Here is a 24,083-nt window from a genome sequence, read left to right as displayed (position 1 = left end):
GTTATTATCACTGTGTTAGTAAAAGGTGAATGGCCTCTCAGACCACAATGGACAAATTTTAACACTGAAAAGTTTTTGTATGCAGACAGATATGTAGAAAAGCTAATCCATGGGAAATAGAGAGTTGTTTAAAAGTCGTTAAGAAGCAAGAGTGGCAGGATGTTTATAGTATCGATAACATAGATGACAAATATAATGCTTTCCTTAACACATTTCTCATGCTCTTTTAAAGTTGCTATCCATTGGAACATTCTAAACAGGGTACTAGCAGTAAAAGGCCACCTGGGTGGCTGACAAATGTAGAACAGACTGGAAATTTTATCAAAATGTTAAAAGCAGTCACAATCGAGTTACAGTAGGCCATTGCAAACATTATTACAAGGTTCTTAAAATGTTTTTTACGACGGCAAAGAGTATGTGGTACTCAAAATGGAATATCTAATTCACAGGATAAAATTATAAACATATGATAAGTCGTGAAGGAAGTGTCCATGTAAATGATATGCCCTCTAGTAGTACAGGTGATACTAAAATATTTCTATTTGCTGATGACACTAGTCTGTTACTAAAGGATGTTGTGTACAACATCGGCACTGTTTCCAATTGTGCACTTCATTACTTACGTTTATTGGTTGTAGAAGATAAGCTAACGCTAAGTCACATCAAGACGCAATTTTTATGGTTTCTAACACACAATTCAACAAAACCCGACGTTTTAATTTCACAGAATGGACATATGATTAGTAAAACTGGAGACTTCAAATTTATAGGTGTTCAAATCGCATTTGGATCGCACTGCCTTGACTCTTGTGCAGAAAGGTATGCGGTATACTGCTGCAATCATGTTCAATAATCTGCCACAAGAATTCAAAAATCTTACCTGTTGAGGAGTTCCTTTCCAGTGTCATATTGTTGATTGCGTTTACCTAAACTTATGGTTTGTCTTCTTTTGGGTCATTGTGTGTGTGTGTGTGTGTGTGTGTGTGTGTGTGTGTGTGTGTGTGTGACATGTTAGGGAGACACAGAGGATCAAACTTTTTTCAGTTGTTGTAGGTGACGATGGCTCCCACATCTTGAATTGCCCACTGATGCCAGTCCTGGTGGTAAATAGCACTATTTCCTTTCATTACAGGCTACAAGTGTTTTACAGAAACAGTTCAAGGTATAAAATTTGACGTATAACAGACAGTCATTACATAGATGTACTTTCATGGGTTTTCCACCACATGCCCCAGACATCATCCGTATAAATGGTGTAAAACTACAATACTACACCTAGAATGAGAATTGGAGTTTACAATCCAAATTGTCGCTGTGTCGATGAAACTTAGCACATCTTACATGAGATGATACTTAACGGTTCAGTTGTTGAAGTGTCAAAGAGACTTAACAGTTCGCGACTTTCTAGACAGTGTGTGAAACGTGATACCTCAAATAATAAAGCATGCATGGGTGGACCATATGAGATGCTTATGCGAGAGAGACTGTGAATGATACCCCGTCTCATGCAGTATAATTCTGCAATCATGGTTGTGTGCAGTAATGCACCACATTGCTCAGCTAATGTGCTTTATATCCCAAGCAGGTCTTATTTTTGGGTGCAGCTCAGTACTATACCGCCCAGGTAACGTGCTGTACAACTGTGTACATGCACAGCTCGCTTATTACCATCCAGTCAGTGTGCTTTACTACCTTCTGGCCACTGTACCCCGACACAGCATTGTACTATTTTGTATGCAAGGATTAACTACCCAATATTCACTTCTACTGTCTTGCATGACGACTACAATGGTAGCATTTTACAACACTTACCTGCTATCGACTGTCTACGATGTTGATGAGACACATGACGTCTCCATCACACATTTTCACCAATGTTGAGTCACATACATTACTGGTTGCTCTGGTATTCTGACCTTGCACACGCTCTCACCGGAATAACTCTGAGTTCTACAACTGTCGCAACTATTTCAAAGTTTAATTACAATCGAACACATTTCAATGCCTCTCATCCCAGCAGCTCGTAGAATCCCCCCAGTAATGGATATGCAGTCATTTCATCACTCACTCGCCACTTGCAACCTTGGCTAGTGAAAGATTTCCCACACAAGTGCCCTTTCTGAGGGAATCACGCATGTATTCATCAGAAATGATTTCATATGCGAAATACAAAACATGCACAGAACCTTGAAACCTTAGATTTCAATGTTTTGTGATATGGCTGTTGTCTTGTGTCTTTTGTTGAGTTTAAAACTGAGTGAATGACTAGATTTCGCTTCTTGATGCACTTGTTCAAACACACATGAGCAGGTTTGAAGCAAAAATTCATTGAAGCAAAATTCATTGATGTCCATACAAAATTCGATGATTCAAACAAAAGACTGTTTTCGATACAAAATTCAATGATTTACTGTATGTCGCACATTCCTGGCTAACCGAAGTCCGACACCATTTACTATCATGCAAACCTTTCACAGTTACAGGAACATACTTTGCAAGCTCGTTATTCGCCAGGAAAGTGTGCAGTGTCAACAAATGCTGCATTGCTCTCTACAATTGTAGACAACTACCTACACCAAAAAATTTGTTTTATTTAGAGAGTAATACTGTCGATTATCAAAAGATGTTCGTTTCAGTACAACCAGCAGAGTTAAACAGTAAAGCGTTGTATCAAATCTGGGAGACTTGTTGAGTGAGAGGTGGTGGGGGTGGGAACAGTGAAACGATGGCACACTCAGATGTATGTATCGACCAGTAGAGGGTCCCATTAGCTGTGAGTAATGATGCCAGCCGCCATCAGTCAACAGGGCAGTGCACTGGATTGCACCACATTACTCATGTCTTTGGAATGCGTCTATGAAAGGATGTCACATTCTTCTGAACCACAGGTTCAGCTTACACACAACTAGGGAGTGCAACGTCTGCCCCTGTTAATAGTATTTTGGTTTGAAATGCTGCACACATCTATGGAAAAGACTACTTCTTTCACAAAATGTTGTTCTTTCCCAGTCACATTTATTTGCGATGTTTTTGAGAATTACAATTCGACGTTTAAATAAGGATAAACAGGTATTGTTCTCAAACGCGTCGTATATATGCCAGGAGTACATAATGTCAAGCATTTTTGACAGAACCTGTTTGTTGAATGGTTGTCATCCATCCCATACAGTCCTCTGTTGTGAATTTTATAAACATAGTACCTGAATTGTTTTGGGCTACTGGGCCATGGCCTAAAACAATATATATATATATATATATATATATATATATATATATATATATATATATATATATGTGTGTGTGTGTGTGTGTGTGTGTGAGTGTGTGTGTGTGTGTGTGTGTGTGTGTGTGTGTGGGTGTGGGTCCATGGTTTCTAAACTTGAGACTCAGTGTCTGTGGTCTGCTGCAGAGGTGGACACAGTGCAGGGTTCATAGTGAAGGAGGAGGAGTAAAAGGGAGAGGAGGAGGTGAGCTAATACCACCATCTTTGATTTTCAATTTACCACAGTTTTTAACTTAAGATATGTGGGCTTTTGGATTCTAACCCTGTGTCTTGGTGCCCTTCTTCTGTGGTGGTGGCTGATGTGGATCGAACAAGTGGGATATTACACCACTTTAAACTGGATTTTCCCATCAATATATGCTCAGCAGTTGTGTCCTAAGAAATCATTCTGGAATTCGCCTTAAAAAATTTAGTGAAATCGCGGAAGAACCTAAATGTGCCTAGCCACACGATAATTTGAACCGTCATTATCAACATGTGGCTCAGTGGTTCAGTAGTTAAGAGCCAGGTTTTGATCCAAAGGTCTCAGGTTAGTTTCCTGTTCAGTTCTGGGGTTTTTTATCTGTTGAATTTCATTTCCTTCGCCTTTGGCGACATTTCTTAATATGGGAATTGCATAATTGCACCTTTGTTTTCAGCCAATGTTAAACTGTTCGTCCTCCTACAACTAGTTGCAAAAATCAGTTCAAAGGTCGGAAGAAGGTGGGGGTATATCACCCCCAATAATACCATGTCTAGTAGAACACTATGCTGCTCAAAGCTACCTTGGGGCGATGACAGCTTTATGTTCAGATTCTCCAATACAGATAAGTTTCACAACAGTTCATCTCTCTTTAAATTATGTACTTGCTGCCATGCCTTCGAGTAACAAGGGTAGCGGAGCGGATATGAATGCAGCCGCAACTCAACGACGTCACGCAGCGTTGATGGATTTCCCTCCTCCCCACCCTTCTAATACCACAGCCCAATTTCCCTGATTATAAAATGATGGGAAATTCGAAACAAATAATGAGAAATTCAGAATAGCCTAATTGTACTACAGGGTTTCTTCCACACATAGGATGTCATGGTGGAAGTAGGTCACTCGCGGTAAGTCCTATTGGTGCGAAATCCAAGATGACGCCGATGTCACACTAAGATGACCGCCTCAGCCGCCTCTAGATCGCCGTAGACGTTCCATCCATCCTCGGACAGCCATAGACTGAGGGCGCCAAGTTCCCAGTTTGAAATCCAAGAGCCCTCATGTGCTAAATTAAAAACTGTGGTCATTCAAAACCCAATAGTGAAACTATTGCAGCTGTTGTCCTCCTTTTCCTCCTCAGGCCACCTCATCATTGCCTCCGCCTTCACAGCAGTTCACAGAAAACGAGTCTCAAGTTCAGAACCCAGGAGACCATGGTACACACTGAAATAAAAATTGAAGACTTAAAAATTGTCCTAAGTTTAAACAACTTCAGTTGCACAGTAGTTATACGGACATAAATTCAAAAGGCGCTGGATATGCATTCGTCCTCTGATGACAAAACAGGCAGTGGCCCAGCTGCCCAAATTAAAATAGCTCATGTATTTTGTATATAACATTCGTCGCGAAAAAGTAATTTGTGAAATAATTGGCAGCTATCAAACCAACTGCGTCTATCAGAAAAAGCTTGAAATTAAACACACCAGGCATATATCAAACACATTTAAGAACAAAATATTTTTATAATTATACGAAATTGTAATTCTCAAAAACATTGCAAATGAATGTGTACAGAAAAGAACATTTTATGCGAATAGCGGTTAATAACATAGATGCGTGCAGCATTTTAAGCAAAAGGAAAATAATAACCTTGGAAGATGGTAGACAATGGGCTCCCCTGACGTAAGACGTAAGCAGAACTCAGTAGCCCACAGCATTACTTAAAGTCCTAGAGAGAGTTCCATCCCTTCCTAAGCAAATTGCCGGTGGTCGGTAGCAGCACTCACGGCTAATGCTACCCTCTGTCAGCCGATTTATGCATCTGAACATGCTAGTAAGACACCCATACATGCTACATAATTTAACTCATCTAACTTTATTGCACCGAAAAGAAGTTTTTCTCAACGGAGACATAACACAGCCACCCGGTTGCACCTCTAAGGATATCTTCATCAGAATGAAACTTTTAAAGCTCTATAAAATAATACAAAGGAAAATAAGTTGTTTGACAGAAATTTTAACCAAGATGAAAAAGTCATAACATAGTTTTTTTTTAAGTTGATGTTGTGGTTGGCAGGAGAGCCAACACATTGTAACTGAAGGAGGCCGAAATGCATGCGTTTTAGCTCACGCAGGCTGACGTGAGGTCTGGAACATGACAAGGGAATTAGAATTGAGAAAAACGGACGTAGCTGGTGGAATACTTAACTTTAATCCATTAATGACAAACGTCGCTCTTGACGATACGTGGTTTACAATATCAATAGTACTGATAATGGCGCCTTGCTAGGTCGTAGCAAATAACGTAGCTGAAGGCTATGCTACCTATCGTCTCGGCAAATGAGAGGGTAGAAGTCAGTGAACCACCGCTAGCAAAGTCGGCTGTACAACTGGGGCGAGTGCTAGGAAGTCTCTCTAGACCTGCCGTGTGGCTGCGCTCGGTCTGCAATCATTGATAGAGGCGACACGCGGGTCCGACGTATACTACCTGACCGCGGCCGATTTAAAGTCTACCACCTAGCAAGTGTGGTGTCTGGCGGTGACACCACAGTTACATTACGAGAACGTAGTAGTCAAAGTACGGAGCAGACATGCTCAAGTAAAAAATTAAAAATTGTTGCAGGTTTTGCTACGTACGCCTAGCAAGGACGTCTTCATACTGAGTGGCCCAGAGGCTTACACTGCGGCTACGAAAACAAGTCACATGTTGTGCCGCCTATCAGGCGTGGACAGTAACATAAACCCATTTGAGACATTATAATAGAAACAGTAGAATTTAAAAAAAATCAAATGACGTGAAAATTCTGAAAATACAAAGTAGAAAATGATGCACAACTAAGAGCCATCTATTAGGCTTTACTGAAATTTCCATAACGTAAAGTGCAGTGTATTGTAGAATATTTACACAAACTGCCGCACAGTCCAAAAACATCCGCATGAAGGAAACCTTAGTAGTACACAGATATATGGGATTTGAAGATAATGATGTTTCGGAACTTCGGGCAGGAAAACATAGTAAAAATCAAAGGAATCAAAAATCCAAGACTAGTGTATTAAAGCCACTGAAATGTTTTTTTTTTTTTTTTGTAATTGTAACTGTAGGTCATCCTTCTTAGAAATATGCTAGAAACTCTCCAGCTCTTCGAGTATGTTGACCTATTAAGAACTTTTAAACTACTGGTGAATGAGCAACAGAGGAATAAACAATTAAAGACTTTAAATTAACCTGCAGGATGTTCGTTAGTTTTTGATACTAAGGGATGTAATTTAATTCTATTGTAGGTTATATATTAATGAAGGTAATTTTCATTTACTTAATTGATACTATCAAAGTAATCCTTTAATCAGGCATTCCATTATTTGCTATGTAAATATAATGGAATTTTTTAAAATTTGTGTGTGAATAGTCTTCTCCAGTTTTAATTAATTTTATGTCTTTATAATGAAAGTTTTGTTTTGTTTCAGTTTTAATATATATAGCTTAATCATGCAACTCTTCCTTTACTAATGCCCTTGTAGATGACAGTTATGAAATCAGATTAATGAAAACATGCCGCAAGATTTTAAGCTTCCTGCAGTCTGAAATGATTAATTTTGGGACGACCTTCCCTACACTTACGCAAACGTTAAACATAATTAGCCCACGCAGCCGAACGCATTTTATGACACCTTTGTGTTAACGACAGGACAGCTCTGAACGAGTGCCGCAACTGCCAAGCTGCGCGCCCAAAACGAGCAACACCATATCTCATTGTTGTAACCAGAGAAATACAGCCACAAGTAGTGGCATATCACGAAGGCTATGTTGGCTGACGCGACGAGAGAGCGGCATCAATGTTAACCCCACAATTGAAACATAAAGCTCACAAGGAGGAGGAGGGGAAGGAACAAGAAACAGTTGTATAAGTGAGTATATGTGTTTTATACTTACATCTGCTTCTATTACTCCTGTAAGTGGAAATTCCAAACAAGCAGAGTTTGCAGATGGTATACCTAAGTCCGTTAGTGTTACAATTGGTTTTTGTCCAATACGGGCCGAATGAAAAGCACAAAAAAACTGTTATTTGGAAAATATCGCAAAGTGATGAATGGAGTTTATTTAAGAAAATACAGTGACAATAGTTTAACGCTAATTATTTATTTTCCACAGTTAACAAAATGGAGAAATGTACACTGACATTGTATGAAGATTATACCAAAATTTGACATTTTGCGGCGTGCGATTACAGCTGTAGCGGTTCTAAAGCTAAGTGTGTTTTCGCCTCGTGCAGTTTCAGCTGTAGCCGGTCTTCAGTTGTTTGCGCACAAGTATTTTCATTGGGAAGCTATTTGGCACTGGAGCGAGATCTTCTCCCGAAAATGAAGAATTTGTAGCAGAAATAAGTTGATAGACGAGCAGGAGCGTAAGATCTGTGCCCTTCAGGTGCAGTTACAAAACGACAAAGGGGAAGTATATAGGTTGGGAAGGGTGAAGAGCGCTGGGAATAAGAACTGGCAGTTGGTAAGAAGGCAGCTGTAAGGAGGAGATATTCAGACACTTGTAGTTTGCGTATAACGAATAGATTTTACCAACTGTCAGAGTTTAGTGCAGAGGAGCCTCTTGTAGCTGCAGGTATAGGGAACATGAGGCAATTAGGAAGCCTAAGTCAGCTGAAAATTCTAACAGAAAGAAGAACGTCCTGCTAGGTAGCTCACATGGCATAAGTGTGGGCCAGCAGTTGCAGGAAGTGATGGGAAGTGAGGACCAGGTCACCAGCATTGTGAAGCCTAGTTCAGGGTTGGCTCAGGTGACTTAACATAGGGGAGTGACGTAGGAATTTCACGAAATAGGATCAGCTAGTGATTGTGAGTGAAGCTGACAGTAGTCTTGATAGGGACGAGGAGTATGATGTAGCTGGTGACGTGGTAAAGATAGCAACTCAAACTGGTGCCACTTATTTGCACTTAATGCAACTGTTTGAGCATCATGATCGGCCTCATCTTACTGTTCCTGTTAGGCGTGTTAACATGGGGCTGGAGAGCGCACTGGTGGCGGAGGGCGTGAATCACATTGCAATGGTGAAATATGAGCTCGTCAATAGATCAGATTTCACTAGGTATGGCCTGCACCTCAATAGGCATGGGAAGGGGAGGCCGGCAAAGCTTACAGGTGACAGTGTAGTGGGCGCCCATGGGAAAATTCCTGAAGTAGTTGGTTTTTAGACTGAAGTCAGCTGAAAGGTCTCCCGGCTTAAAGGAAGTCCCTCTAACAAAAGTAATCACCTCCAAAGGAGGTCTGGTATCCAATTAGTGAAGGAGTTAGTATATTTTATCAAAATATCAGAAGTATTAGACATAACGTTAGTGTCCAGCTTATAGAAGTTCACTCTGACATTATTGGTATATCGGAGCACCTCATAATTTTATAATTCTGAGGCTTCCTTTACCAGGATACAGATTAGCTGTCTGTTTTTCAAGGAATCCTTGCGGCATTGGGGAGTGGCCACGTATATAAAAAACTGTATTCCATTTGAGTCCGTAGACATATCACTGCACTGCACTGAACAAGTATTTGAATCTTGTACAGAGGCTATTCAATTTAGTGAAACTAAACTTCTAATTGTTGTTGTTTATATGTCCCCTAACTCTGACTTCAGAGCATTTCTGCTCGAACTAGAGGGTGTTCTTGATTCACTTTATAGGAAGAACCAAAAATTAATTATATGCGCTGACCTCAATATTAACTTTGCATTTTGTTGTGCAAGGAAACGGATGTTCGAAGATCTGCTACATTCATATGATCTGATGGAGACTGTAACTTCCAACCAGGGTGCAGGAGGACAGTAGCACAGCCATGGACAATATTTTTATTCATTCACTGTTATTATCACTGTGTTAGTAAAAGGTGAATGGCCTCTCAGACCACAATGGACAAATTTTAACACTGAAAAGTTTTTGTATGCAGACAGATATGTAGAAAAGCTAATCCATGGGAAATAGAGAGTTGTTTAAAAGTCGTTAAGAAGCAAGAGTGGCAGGATGTTTATAGTATCGATAACATAGATGACAAATATAATGCTTTCCTTAACACATTTCTCATGCTCTTTTAAAGTTGCTATCCATTGGAACATTCTAAACAGGGTACTAGCAGTAAAAGGCCACCTGGGTGGCTGACAAATGTAGAACAGACTGGAAATTTTATCAAAATGTTAAAAGCAGTCACAATCGAGTTACAGTAGGCCATTGCAAACATTATTACAAGGTTCTTAAAATGTTTTTTACGACGGCAAAGAGTATGTGGTACTCAAAATGGAATATCTAATTCACAGGATAAAATTATAAACATATGATAAGTCGTGAAGGAAGTGTCCATGTAAATGATATGCCCTCTAGTAGTACAGGTGATACTAAAATATTTCTATTTGCTGATGACACTAGTCTGTTACTAAAGGATGTTGTGTACAACATCGGCACTGTTTCCAATTGTGCACTTCATTACTTACGTTTATTGGTTGTAGAAGATAGGCTAACGCTAAGTCACATCAAGACGCAATTTTTATGGTTTCTAACACACAATTCAACAAAACCCGACGTTTTAATTTCACAGAATGGACATATGATTAGTAAAACTGGAGACTTCAAATTTATAGGTGTTCAGATCGCATTTGGATCGCACTGCCTTGACTCTTGTGCAGAAAGGTATGCGGTATACTGCTGCAATCATGTTCAATAATCTGCCACAAGAATTCAAAAATCTTACCTGTTGAGGAGTTCCTTTCCAGTGTCATATTGTTGATTGCGTTTACCTAAACTTATGGTTTGTCTTCTTTTGGGTCATTGTGTGTGTGTGTGTGTGTGTGTGTGTGTGTGTGTGTGTGTGTGTGACATGTTAGGGAGACACAGAGGATCAAACTTTTTTCAGTTGTTGTAGGTGACGATGGCTCCCACATCTTGAATTGCCCACTGATGCCAGTCCTGGTGGTAAATAGCACTATTTCCTTTCATTACAGGCTACAAGTGTTTTACAGAAACAGTTCAAGGTATAAAATTTGACGTATAACAGACAGTCATTACATAGATGTACTTTCATGGGTTTTCCACCACACGCCCCAGACATCATCCGTATAAATGGTGTAAAACTACAATACTACACCTAGAATGAGAATTGGAGTTTACAATCCAAATTGTCGCTGTGTCGATGAAACTTAGCACATCTTACATGAGATGATACTTAACGGTTCAGTTGTTGAAGTGTCAAAGAGACTTAACAGTTCGCGACTTTCTAGACAGTGTGTGAAACGTGATACCTCAAATAATAAAGCATGCATGGGTGGACCATATGAGATGCTTATGCGAGAGAGACTGTGAATGATACCCCGTCTCATGCAGTATAATTCTGCAATCATGGTTGTGTGCAGTAATGCACCACATTGCTCAGCTAATGTGCTTTATATCCCAAGCAGGTCTTATTTTTGGGTGCAGCTCAGTACTATACCGCCCAGGTAACGTGCTGTACAACTGTGTACATGCACAGCTCGCTTATTACCATCCAGTCAGTGTGCTTTACTACCTTCTGGCCACTGTACCCCGACACAGCATTGTACTATTTTGTATGCAAGGATTAACTACCCAATATTCACTTCTACTGTCTTGCATGACGACTACAATGGTAGCATTTTACAACACTTACCTGCTATCGACTGTCTACGATGTTGATGAGACACATGACGTCTCCATCACACATTTTCACCAATGTTGAGTCACATACATTACTGGTTGCTCTGGTATTCTGACCTTGCACACGCTCTCACCGGAATAACTCTGAGTTCTACAACTGTCGCAACTATTTCAAAGTTTAATTACAATCGAACACATTTCAATGCCTCTCATCCCAGCAGCTCGTAGAATCCCCCCAGTAATGGATATGCAGTCATTTCATCACTCACTCGCCACTTGCAACCTTGGCTAGTGAAAGATTTCCCACACAAGTGCCCTTTCTGAGGGAATCACGCATGTATTCATCAGAAATGATTTCATATGCGAAATACAAAACATGCACAGAACCTTGAAACCTTAGATTTCAATGTTTTGTGATATGGCTGTTGTCTTGTGTCTTTTGTTGAGTTTAAAACTGAGTGAATGACTAGATTTCGCTTCTTGATGCACTTGTTCAAACACACATGAGCAGGTTTGAAGCAAAAATTCATTGAAGCAAAATTCATTGATGTCCATACAAAATTCGATGATTCAAACAAAAGACTGTTTTCGATACAAAATTCAATGATTTACTGTATGTCGCACATTCCTGGCTAACCGAAGTCCGACACCATTTACTATCATGCAAACCTTTCACAGTTACAGGAACATACTTTGCAAGCTCGTTATTCGCCAGGAAAGTGTGCACTGTCAACAAATGCTGCATTGCTCTCTACAATTGTAGACAACTACCTACACCAAAAAATTTGTTTTATTTAGAGAGTAATACTGTCGATTATCAAAAGATGTTCGTTTCAGTACAACCAGCAGAGTTAAACAGTAAAGCGTTGTATCAAATCTGGGAGACTTGTTGAGTGAGAGGTGGTGGGGGTGGGAACAGTGAAACGATGGCACACTCAGATGTATGTATCGACCAGTAGAGGGTCCCATTAGCTGTGAGTAATGATGCCAGCCGCCATCAGTCGACAGGGCAGTGCACTGGATTGCACCACATTACTCATGTCTTTGGAATGCGTCTATGAAAGGATGTCACATTCTTCTGAACCACAGGTTCAGCTTACACACAACTAGGGAGTGCAACGTCTGCCCCTGTTAATAGTATTTTGGTTTGAAATGCTGCACACATCTATGGAAAAGACTACTTCTTTCACAAAATGTTGTTCTTTCCCAGTCACATTTATTTGCGATGTTTTTGAGAATTACAATTCGACGTTTAAATAAGGATAAACAGGTATTGTTCTCAAACGCGTCGTATATATGCCAGGAGTACATAATGTCAAGCATTTTTGACAGAACCTGTTTGTTGAATGGTTGTCATCCATCCCATACAGTCCTCTGTTGTGAATTTTATAAACATAGTACCTGAATTGTTTTGGGCTACTGGGCCATGGCCTAAAACAATATATATATATATATATATATATATATATATATATATATATATATATATATATATATATATATATATGTGTGTGTGTGTGTGTGTGTGTGTGTGTGTGTGTGTGTGTGGGTGTGGGTCCATGGTTTCTAAACTTGAGACTCAGTGTCTGTGGTCTGCTGCAGAGGTGGACACAGTGCAGGGTTCATAGTGAAGGAGGAGGAGTAAAAGGGAGAGGAGGAGGTGAGCTAATACCACCATCTTTGATTTTCAATTTACCACAGTTTTTAACTTAAGATATGTGGGCTTTTGGATTCTAACCCTGTGTCTTGGTGCCCTTCTTCTGTGGTGGTGGCTGATGTGGATCGAACAAGTGGGATATTACACCACTTTAAACTGGATTTTCCCATCAATATATGCTCAGCGCAGTGACGTAGGAGTCAGTGCCCATAGTCTACAACTGTGTGGAAGTGGCTGAGGTGTCTATTTTGGTACACATGGTGCTGAAGTTGTCTACTTCGTGTAGCTGTAGAACAGTGCCCTCTTGGCACAACATTTGTTTAAATAACGATGCAGTTCTCTCCATTCTGTACCACCATAATTGTTTAACCAAAATGTATTTTTTAACTTAAGCAAGTCATCTCTTGTGTTCCTAAACTATGGTTGTTTAAACGGCAGAAGAGAGCTGGCACCTAGGAAGGGGGATATTATAGTGGATTTAAACTTAGGACAATTGACCAGGCAAGCATGCAAGCTGTGCTTGCTTACCTTGGTCCACTATTTTGAATTTTATGCTTAGCGCATATGATCTGGCAGTCTTGCAGGATGCGCTTGTATCTCCAGTTCTGTCATCTTACACTGTGACATCACAGAGGTTTCTGCTCACATCTCCAGGTCCACCTTCCTGGACTGAAATGAATACTGCCTACAGGAAAATTAAAGAGACCTTTGGAGAAAAGAGAACCACTTGTATGAATATCAAGAGCTCAGATGGAAACCCAGTTCTAAGCAAAGAAGGGAAAGCAGAAAGGTGGAAGGAGTATATCGAGGGTCTATACAAGGGCAATGTACTTGAGGACAATATTATAGAAATCTACATGTCTGCCAGTTTTGATTTCTCACACATAGGACAATTTTCCATCTAGGATATTTGAATTTCCCACCTTTTATAGTTAAGACATGTGATCGACTTCCACTGTGTGTTAGTAGGAGTAAGGGGAAAAGCCTGTAGGCAAACAGGAATATCTTGAATTTCGTGCGATTTTTAATTTGCTACCATTTTATGCAAATAGAAATTGGGCTATGAAGTTACCGATGGAACGGAAATCATTTATGGTGTCATAGGGACAGTAGGATGCTGCTCAAATGGGCTCTGCTACTCAGTGAATGAAATGGGACGCAACTCTGGTGTAGCATCCCATTTCACTCATTGAACTGGCAGTCTGATTCCTCTCCTGGGTATAAGTGTTCATGATATAACAGAACGGCACTAATTTCAGTAGGTAAGCGTAATCTAAAAGCAGAAAGAGGAAACCTGAATTACCATGATAAACGAAACCAAGAGTTCTGAGCAATGTTGAATTAAGCTGTCTGCTTATTAAATGAGTTCTTAACGATTTGAATAGGCACATCATTCGAATAAAATGAAAAGCTGAAGTTTAGATCACTTGTAGATATGTTACTATTGTGAAATTAGAGGTGTCTCTTGTTGAATTTTAAGACGTTTAATCCCATTTCGAAATTTTTGAGGCCAGTTCTGCATTTTCCACCTGGGCAACGTATGGGTATATATTTCTTTTAAATCTCCTTAAAGGAGTTTTACACCCTATGATTTTAGGAAGCATCTAGCTGAGTACCCTGCTTTGTGCAGGTATGCATTTTTTCCATTTCTGTTAGTTCATCTCATCCTTTACCCTCTGGCCATCTCCTCCTCCATCCTCACTGTCCATATACTTCCCTCTCTATCTATCTCCTCCACACACCACTCTCCATCCATCTCTTCCTTCCCCTCTCTCTCTCTGGCTGTCTGCTCCTCCCCACCTTGTCCATCTGCTCCTTCCTTGTCTGTCCAACTCTTCTTCCTGCCTCTATATCAATCTCCTTCTGCACTCTTTATATCCTCCTTACTCAAAGTCCACCTCTTCTTCCTCCCCCTCTCACTGCCATCTCCTCACCACCCCAAGTCCAACCCTTCCTCATTCCTCTCAGTTACTCAGCCCTCTGTTTCTTCCCTTCCTTTGCCCATATTGGTTCCCTTTCGCTGTCCATTTCCTCCTCTGTGTTTCTTTGTCCATTTCCTCCTAATCTGACACTCGTCCCATGTCCTTCTCTCTCTGTCATCCCCTCCTCTTGCCTTCATCTGACTGTATCCTTCTCCATCTCTTTCTGTCCATCTCCTCCTCCCACATATGTGTTTCTATATCCTCCTCCCTCCTCTTTGTCTCTCTCTTCAGTGCTGGCATAAACTGTCGCCAGCACTCCAATCGGCAAAGAGGTTGCACGAAGATCCACAATAGGCGCTGGTGCAAGTGAGCCTATCAGGAAAGAGGCCAAAGACAAACTCGCAACAAACACGCCGCCAACGCCCTCTCGACCGCCAGTATTTAGATAGCTACCTAGCTACCACGGACCGAAGGGCCCAGTTAGTCATCCAGAGAGTCAACAAGTCATCCGTCGCAACCCAGAGGGAGTCGCAGTCACAGTTAGCTCAGCCTCTATCTCAGTGTCAGTCAGTACCTAGTGACCAGAGTAGTGTACATAGCGGGATTTGTACTTCACCAGCAGTGAGGTTAACGTGGACTATTACGGAAGAGCTTGTACCACAACACCTGGACTATCTTAAGCTATGTTAACAAAGAACCCTGTTGATATATGTATGCAGTTGTGTTACAGAACGAGGATACCGCTCACCAAACAACATCCTCTCCTTGCTTCCCGTGGAACAAGTCTACAGTGACGACAAGACGACACAAAATCCTTCTCCGCCCTTCTCTCTCCACGTTATCACTCCACCGAATAGGAGGTTGTTAGTTCTTACCCACAAAGTATTTGTTTGAAGATAGTAATACATCTACCAAGTTGGAAGGAGATTTCTATGCACATATTCGCCCGCATAAGCACATTACACATACATTTCATATATATTTAACACATTTCATACGTATTTGTCTTCATATTACATCTGTCTCTCTAGCGGCCGGCCGCTGTGACCGAGCGGTTGTAGGAGCTTCCGTACAGAGCCGCGCTGCTGCTACGGTCGCAGGTTGGAATCCTCCCTTGGGCATGGATGTGTGTGATGTCGTTAGGTTAGTTAGGTTTAAGTACTTCTAAGTCTAGGGGAATGATGACCTCAGATGTTAAGTCCCATACTGCTTAGAGCCGTCTCTCTGGCGACGTTTTCGCACAACTCATTGTTAATAATGTCATATCTTCTCAACTATTTGGTTTTCAATGTTATATTGTTGCAGGTACATTCAGCGGTGTATGTGACTACTGTCTACAGATTGTGTTGAAAATATATTTATCAGTAAAGAAATAATAAACTAAGAAGTCTTTCCTGGTGCAGCAGTTTTACTGTATGAACAGAGAAAATCTAGTAAGCTATGAATCATTTTGTTTTGCGGGTAGGTATGAGTGCATATAGTCTGCCTATTTGCGCATTATGAGTTAAATTCCTTCTTCACCCTCCTCCCCCCACCCTCCCCCACAAAGCACCACATCTCTGAAATGTGGGCGGTTCTCACCCTCACAGCCACTAAGGGAACGTGTGCAAAGTTTGGCTGACTTCCATCCACTTGTCTAAGAGTTGATGTGGAACGTACTTATCTACATCCACTTTTATAATATGATGGGTTACAAATTGTGTATTTTTTGTGTTTCATGTTGAACGAGTGGAGACTGGAGCAACACCGTCACATATACTTCGTTCTGCGTGAACAGTCGCCAATTTGATTACAGTAACAACGTTATATGAAGACCAGCGAGATGTAGAGCATACCCCTATTATGTGGGCGGCCCCTGCACTAATAATTACACTCCTGGAAATGGAAAAAAGAACACATTGACAACTATGTGTCAGACCCACCATACTTGCTCCGGACACTGCGAGAGGGCTGTACAAGCAATGATCACACGCACGGCACAGCGGACACACCAGGAACCGCGGTGTTGGCCGTCGAATTGCGCTAGCTGCGCAGCATTTGTGCACCGCCGCCGTCAGTGTCAGCCACTTTGCCGTGGCATACGGAGCTCCATCGCAGTCTATAACACTGGTAGCATGCCGCGACAGCGTGGACGTGATCCGTATGTGCAGTTGACGGACTTTGAGCGAGGGCATATAGTGGGCATGCGGGAGGCCGGGTTGACGTACCGCCGAATTGCTCAACACGTGGGGCGTGTGGTCTCCACAGTACATCGATGTTGTCGCCAGTGGTCGGCGGAAGGTGCACGTGCCCGTCGACCTGGGACCGGACCGCAGCGACGCACGGATGCACGCCAAGACCGTAGGATCCTACACAGTTCCGTAGGGGACAGCACCGCCACTTCCCAGTAAATTAGGGACACTGTTGCTCCTGGGGTATCGGCGAGGACCATTCGCAACCGTCTCCATGAAGCAGGGCTACGGTCCCGCACACCGTTAGGCCGTCTTCCGCTCACTCCCCAACATCGTGCAGCCCGCCTCCAGTGGTGTCGCGACAGGCGTGAATGGAGGGACAAATGGAGACGTGTCGTCTTCAGCGATGAGAGTCGCTTCTGCCTTGGTGCCAATGATGGTCGTATGCGTGTTTGGCGCCGTGCAGGTGAGCGCCACAATCAGGACTGCAAACGACCGAGGCACACAGGGCCAACACCCGGCATCATGGTGTGGGGAGCGATCTCCTACACTGGCCGTACACCTCTGGTGATCGTCGAGAGGACACTGAATAGTGCACGGTACATCCAAACCGTCATCGAACCCATCGTTCTACCATTCCTAGACCGGCAAGGGAACTTGCTGTTCCAACAGGACAATGCACGTCCGCATGTATCCCGTGCCACCCAACGTGCTCTAGATGGTGTAAGTCTACTACCCTGGCCAGCAAGATCTCCGGATCTGTCCCCCATTGAGCATGTTTGGGACTGGATGAAGAGTCGTCTCACGCGGTCTGCACGTCCAACACGAACGCTGGTCCAGCTGAGGCGCCAGGTGGAAATGACATGGCAAGCCGTTCCACAGGACTACATCCAGCATCTCTACGATCGTCTCCATGGGAGAATAGCAGCCTGCGTTGCTGCGAATGGTGGATATACACTGTACTAGTGCCGACATTGTGCATGCTCTGTTGCCTGTGTCTATGTGCCTGTGGTTCTGTCAGTGTGATCATGTGATGTATCTGACCCCAGGAATGTGTCAATAAAGTTTCCCCTTCCTGGGACATTGAATTCACGGTGTTCTTATTTCAATTTCCAGGAGTGTATTTTTTAATCGTAAAAAGAAAAAATATGAAATTTTCTGTCTTCATGTCTTACCTACCGGAGAAAGGTTCTGTATTTGGGAAAACGGTGTAATTCTGATAACGACAAACTTTTGTTAATTGCGATGTTTTAGTAATCTGATTACTGTTAAAAGTGGAAATAAATATTTTGTTGGCGGGGTCTTGCAATTGAACTGCATTGTCTAAAAGTTTATGGAAGCTTTAAGAAATGTTTAGTGAAAAGGAATATTTTTGTATAATTACGTAATGTGACGTAGCCAATGATAATATTGTATATTTCCCTATCAGTTTATGAACATATCGGACTTACACAAGAAGTGCTAGTTTCAAGATATTAAAAGAATGGTTAACTGAAAGACAGGGAAGCCATGAAAATTACGGAAACAATTTAACGGACATTTAGTGAAAGGAAATGTCGTTCCATGTTCACGCTATCCGTGTCCCATCACCCTGTTTCTTCATCTTGTCAATGTTTTTTACATGTTCTTTTCTTCGACGTTTTTTCGGAGAACTTCCTCATTCCATGGCTTATCGGTCCACTTAATTTTCAACATTCTTCTATAACCCCACATCTCAAGCACTTCAATTCTCATCTGTTCCTCATCTTCCCGCAGTCCATGATTCACTACCGTACGGCGCTATATTCAAAACATATTTTCTCTGGTAGATCTTCCTCAAATTAAGGGCTGTTTCACATCACAAGGTTTCTTGTGGTTAGGAATGCCGTAGTTGTCCGTGCTAGTTTACTTTCTGTGTCTTCCTTGGTTTTCCCGTTATTGTTTATTTTTCTTCCTGGATAGCATTATTCCCTAAATTCGTCTGTTTTGATGTCAACCTTCTTGCTAGTCTCATTTCTGCTGCTTCACACTACTTTGTTCTTTCTTCGTTTTACTCTCAATCCACATTCCGTACTCATCTGACTGTTCATCTCCTTCTACAGATTCTGTAATTCTGGTTCACTTTCACTGGGAATACCAAATGTCACCAACGAATCTTATCACTGATATCCTTTCAGCCCGAATTTTTATCCCATTCTCCCACTCTTGAACCTTTCTTTTATTTCCGAAATTACTTCTTCTATGTTCAGATCGAACAGCAGGGGCAAAAGACTGCTACCCTGTCTCACAGTCTTTTCAGGCAGAGAACTTCTCGTTATAACTTCTCGTTATAACTATCTCGTTATCTCCTATTGATCCTTGCACGGATTGTACATTACCAGTTGTTCTCTATAGTTTACTACTACTTTTCTCAGAATTTCGAGCATAACACGGCACTGCAGATAAGCGGTATTCTCAGGCTGTTATCTTACGTCGGCAAAATGGAAATGCTATCTGGATGCTAAATCTAAAATATTCCCACAAAGAAATTGCATACAAAGTGCATTTACCCTGATATACAACTGTATAAATAAATATTTAGATTCAAGAATTATTATATTCATTGCGCATTAGCTCTCGTTCATATAAATTACTATTTTTCAAGGCAACCTTCGGAAACCCTCAGAGGCGGCAGATCGCAATCTCTCCACAGTTTGCCACACCGCAATGTGTTACTTTAATGCTCTGATGATTACCCTAGCACACAGGGAACTTACGCCGTAGGTCAGCACAAGGTCAACCAATGCTAATCGCTCAGCAGTTCTTGCAGTAGTTTGAGATTCCCAACTAAATGAGTGGCAATAGAGTTGCTGGGCGTAAGGGGAAACAACCGCAGTCGTACAGCAGAATGGTGGTAGGGGAAAATAGAGGTGTCAGATAAAGAAAAGAGAAACGCATTCAGCCCGTGGTTGAACGATAAATCGGAAATAACAGGAACAATCTACAAGGAAAAGAAGAATAAAGTGACAAAAAAAGGGTAGCAAAGAATGAAGGGTGGGGAAGGACACGTGCTGATGCCAATAGCAAATTAGGATTTGGGAGAGCGCAAGAAGTGAGGTCAGTATTAAAAGGACTTCGACAGAAGACGAGAGACAAAACAAATGTTCAACTGATAACACCAAAAGAATGGGAAGAATATTTCTGGAAATTATTAAATGAGGATACAGAAGAGTATCTGGAGTAAGGAACAGTTGAAGAAAATTAACAAGAAGGGTAAGAGATCCAAGTTTTAGAAAGCGAGGTGAGTAAGGTATTAAGAAGAGCGAAGAATGGTAAATCACGTGGACCAGGCAGTGTCAATCTGGAACTTTTACAATATGGTGGTAACAAAACTGTGAAACCAAAAATACAGTTATTAAATAAAGTGTTACTTGGAGACACAATACCAAAGGAAATGAAGCTGAGCTCTGTTAATACTACACCCCTGGAAATTGAAATAAGAACACCGTGAATTCATTGTCCCAGGAAGGGGACAGATACATCACATGATCACACTGACAGAACCACAGGCACATAGACACAGGCAACAGAGCATGCACAATGTCGGCACTACTACAGTGTATATCCACCTTTCACAGCAAAGCAGGCTGCTATTCTCCCATGGAGACGATCGTAGAGATGCTGGATGTAATCCTGTGGAACGGCTTGCCATGCCATTTCCACCTGGCGCCTCAGTTGGACCAGCGTTCGTGCTGGACGTGCAGACCGCGTGAGACGACGCTTCATCCAGTCCCAAACATGCTCAATGGGGGACAGATCCGGAGATCTTGCTGGCCAGGGTAGTTGACTTACACCTTCTAGAGCACGTTGGGTGGCACGGGATACATGCGGACGTGCATTGTTTTGTTGGAACAGCAAGTTCCCTTGCCGGTCTAGGAATGGTAGAACGATGGGTTCAATGACGGTTTGGATGTACCGTGCACTATTCAGTGTCCCCTCGACGATCACCAGAGGTGTACGGCCAGTGTAGGAGATCGCTCCCCACACCATGATGGCGGGTGTTGGCCCTGTGCGCCTCGGTCGTATGCAGTCCTGATTGTGGCGCTCACCCCTCACGGCGCCAAACACGCATACGACCATCATTGGCACCAAGGCAGAAGCGACTCTCATCACTGAAGACGACACGTCTCCATTCGTCCCTCCATTCTCGCCTGTCGCGACACCACTGGAGGCGGGCTGCATGATGTTGGGGCGTGAGCGGAAGACGGCCTAACGGTGTGCGGGACCGTAGCCCAGCTTCATGGAGACGGTTGCGAATGGTCCTCGCCGATACCCCAGGAGCAACAGTGTCCCTAATTTGCTGGGAAGTGGCGGTGCGGTCCCCTACGGCACTGCGTAGGATCTTACGGTCTTGGCGTGCATCCGTGCGTCGCTGCGGTCCGGTCCCAGGTCGACGGGCACGTGCACCTTCCGCCGACCACTGGCGACAACATCGATGTACTGTGGAGACCTCACGCCCCACGTGTTGAGCAATTCGGCGGTACGTCCACCCGGCCTCCCGCATGCCCACTATACGCCCTCGCTCAAAGTCCGTCAACTGCACACACGGTTCACGTCCACGCTGTCGCGGCATGCTACCATTGTTAAAGACTGCGATGGAGCTCCGTATGCCACGGCAAAGTGGCTGACACTGACGGCGGCGGTGCACAAATGCTGCGCAGCTAGCGCCATTCGACGGCCAACACCGCGGTTCCTGGTGTGTCCGCTGTGCCGTGCGTGTGATCATTGCTTGTACTGCCCTCTCGCAGTGTCCGGAGCAAGTATGGTGGGTCTGACACACCGGTGTCAATGTGTTCTTTTTTCCATTTCCAGGAGTGTATATTTAAGAAAGGGGATCACAGAAGCTGCTCGAATTATCCATAGAATTTTTGGAAAAATAATTAAAAGTAAGCTGGAAATAAATTTTAAAAACCACGAAGAAAAATGTGGCTTCACAGCTGGTAGATCATACGTAGACCATATTTTTACATTACTACAGACCTTAGAAAAAGATAGGCAAAAATCAAAAAAGCATAGGATTAAATTTCATAGATTTAGAAAAATCATATGATACCGTCTCGAGAAAACTACTTTGAAGAGCATTACATATGGCTAACATAAAGAGTACTTTAATTAAAGTAATACAAGAACTGTATGTAGACAACATATGTCAACTGAAAATTGATAGTACACTTTCACAGGAATTTGGAACAAGCAAGGGTCCGTTACAAGACTGCCCCACGTCACCAACATTACTTTAAATTTATATAGGCATCAATCTTAAGACATGGTCTCGTAAATGCAATGGGATGTGACTATTTACATCACCTACTATTTGCTGAGGATCAAGTAGTTATAGCACAAGACAGAGAGAATGCCAATTATATATGTAACCAATTAGCAAAGGAATACAAAAACTGAGGACTGAAGATTAATTAACAAAAATCAGAATACCTCACTAATGTTCCAGATGACTTATACATAGAGGGAAAGAAAATTAAGAAGGTCAATACTTTCTATTATTTGGATCCAATTTAGAGATGGAGGGAAAATCAGAGGTAGAAATTAATCAAAGAATTAGCAGTGGAAGGAATGTCATTGGGATGGAGCAGAAATACAGTCAACCGAACCAAAAAAACCGTTAATAAATCTGTACTACAGAACGTAGTTATGTATGAAGTGGAGACTTGGACTGCTAATCCGAAACACATAAAAAAAACTGCAAGTAGTAGAAATGAACTTCAGGAAAAGATCGGCAAGAATTTATAGAAAATAGAAAGTAATAAACGACGAAATAATGAAGAGAATGGAAGTAAGAGAAAAAATACCTGACGTGATCGAAGGATGTTACAATGGTACGGGCATGTAAAAAGAATGGAGGAAGCCATAATTCCGAAAATGATCCAGGAATGGGACCCGAAGGGAAAGAAGAGAAGATGTACGATTAAGAACAAGAAGACTTGGCACAGAGGAAGAAGGTATACAAGATCGGAACACGTGGAGGGACATCCTGGGGAGATAAATAAAGATCTTATGTAGCAGATATAATAATTTTCAGGTATTTTTTTATGTTGGAGGAAAACCTTCGTATATAGGAAAATTTCAAAATAATAAAAACTCCAATCTCTCTCTCCCTTAGTGTTTTTACCATCTACAGCTCCCTCCAGTACTGTTGAAGCTATATCCTAATGTCTTGATGTCTTACCATGTGCTACCCTCCTGTCCCTTCTCCTTAAATACTGTCCGCCTGCTTAGCTGAGTGGTAACGTGTTTGCTTACCAAACAGTGGCCCTAGGATCGATTCCCAGTCGGGTTAGAGATTGTCTTCGCTCGTGGACTGGCTGTTGTGTCGTTGTCATCATCATTTCATCATCACCAACGCTCAAGTCGTCCAACGTGACATCAGCTGACATAAGACTTGCAACCCGGCAGCCGAACTTTTCCGGGTCAATAATGCCACCCGATTATTTCATTTTTTTTTAACGCTTGTACTCTCTCTGTTCCGCTTTTCTCTCAGTCTATTATTCACGACCATACAATACTATGCTCCAAACGTATATTCTCAGAAATTTCTTCCTTAAAATAGGCCTATGTTTGGTGCTAGTAGAATTCTTTTGGCCAACAATGCCCCTCTTTGCCTGTGGTAATCTGATTTGTATACCCTCCTCCTTTACTCCGTCATGAATAATTTTCTTCCAAGCTAGCAGAATCCCCTAACTTCCTCTACTACTTGATCACCAATCTTTTTAAGTTTCTCGATGTCTTAATTCTGCTACTCCTCATTACTTTCGTCTTTCTACGATTTACTCTCAATACTTATTCAGTACTCATCTGACTGTTCATTCCATTTAACAGATCCTGTTATTCTGCTTCACCTTCACTAAATATGGCAATGTCATCAACGAATCTTATCACTTAAATCCTTTCACCCTGAATTTGATTCCCACCCTTGAACACATCTGGTAATTTGGTCACTGCTTTTTTGATTTTCAGATTGGACGATTGACACGAAAAATTTCATCGCTCTCTTACAACAATTTTAAACCGAATATCTCGTTCTTGGTCTTCCAGCGTTATTGCTCCCTCTTCGTGTTTGTACGCGTTGTACATTACCCATCTTTTCGTAGAGGTTACTCCTATTTTTATCAGAATTTTGAACTTCTTGCACCATTTTACAATGTCTAACACTTTTTCTACATCGACAGTCCTAAGAATG

This window comes from Schistocerca gregaria, chromosome 1 (genome assembly GCF_023897955.1).
Source record: "Schistocerca gregaria isolate iqSchGreg1 chromosome 1, iqSchGreg1.2, whole genome shotgun sequence".
Taxonomy (NCBI): domain Eukaryota; kingdom Metazoa; phylum Arthropoda; class Insecta; order Orthoptera; family Acrididae; genus Schistocerca; species Schistocerca gregaria.
The sequence above is the reverse complement of the archived record's forward strand: the minus strand, read 5'-3'. Positions refer to the sequence as shown.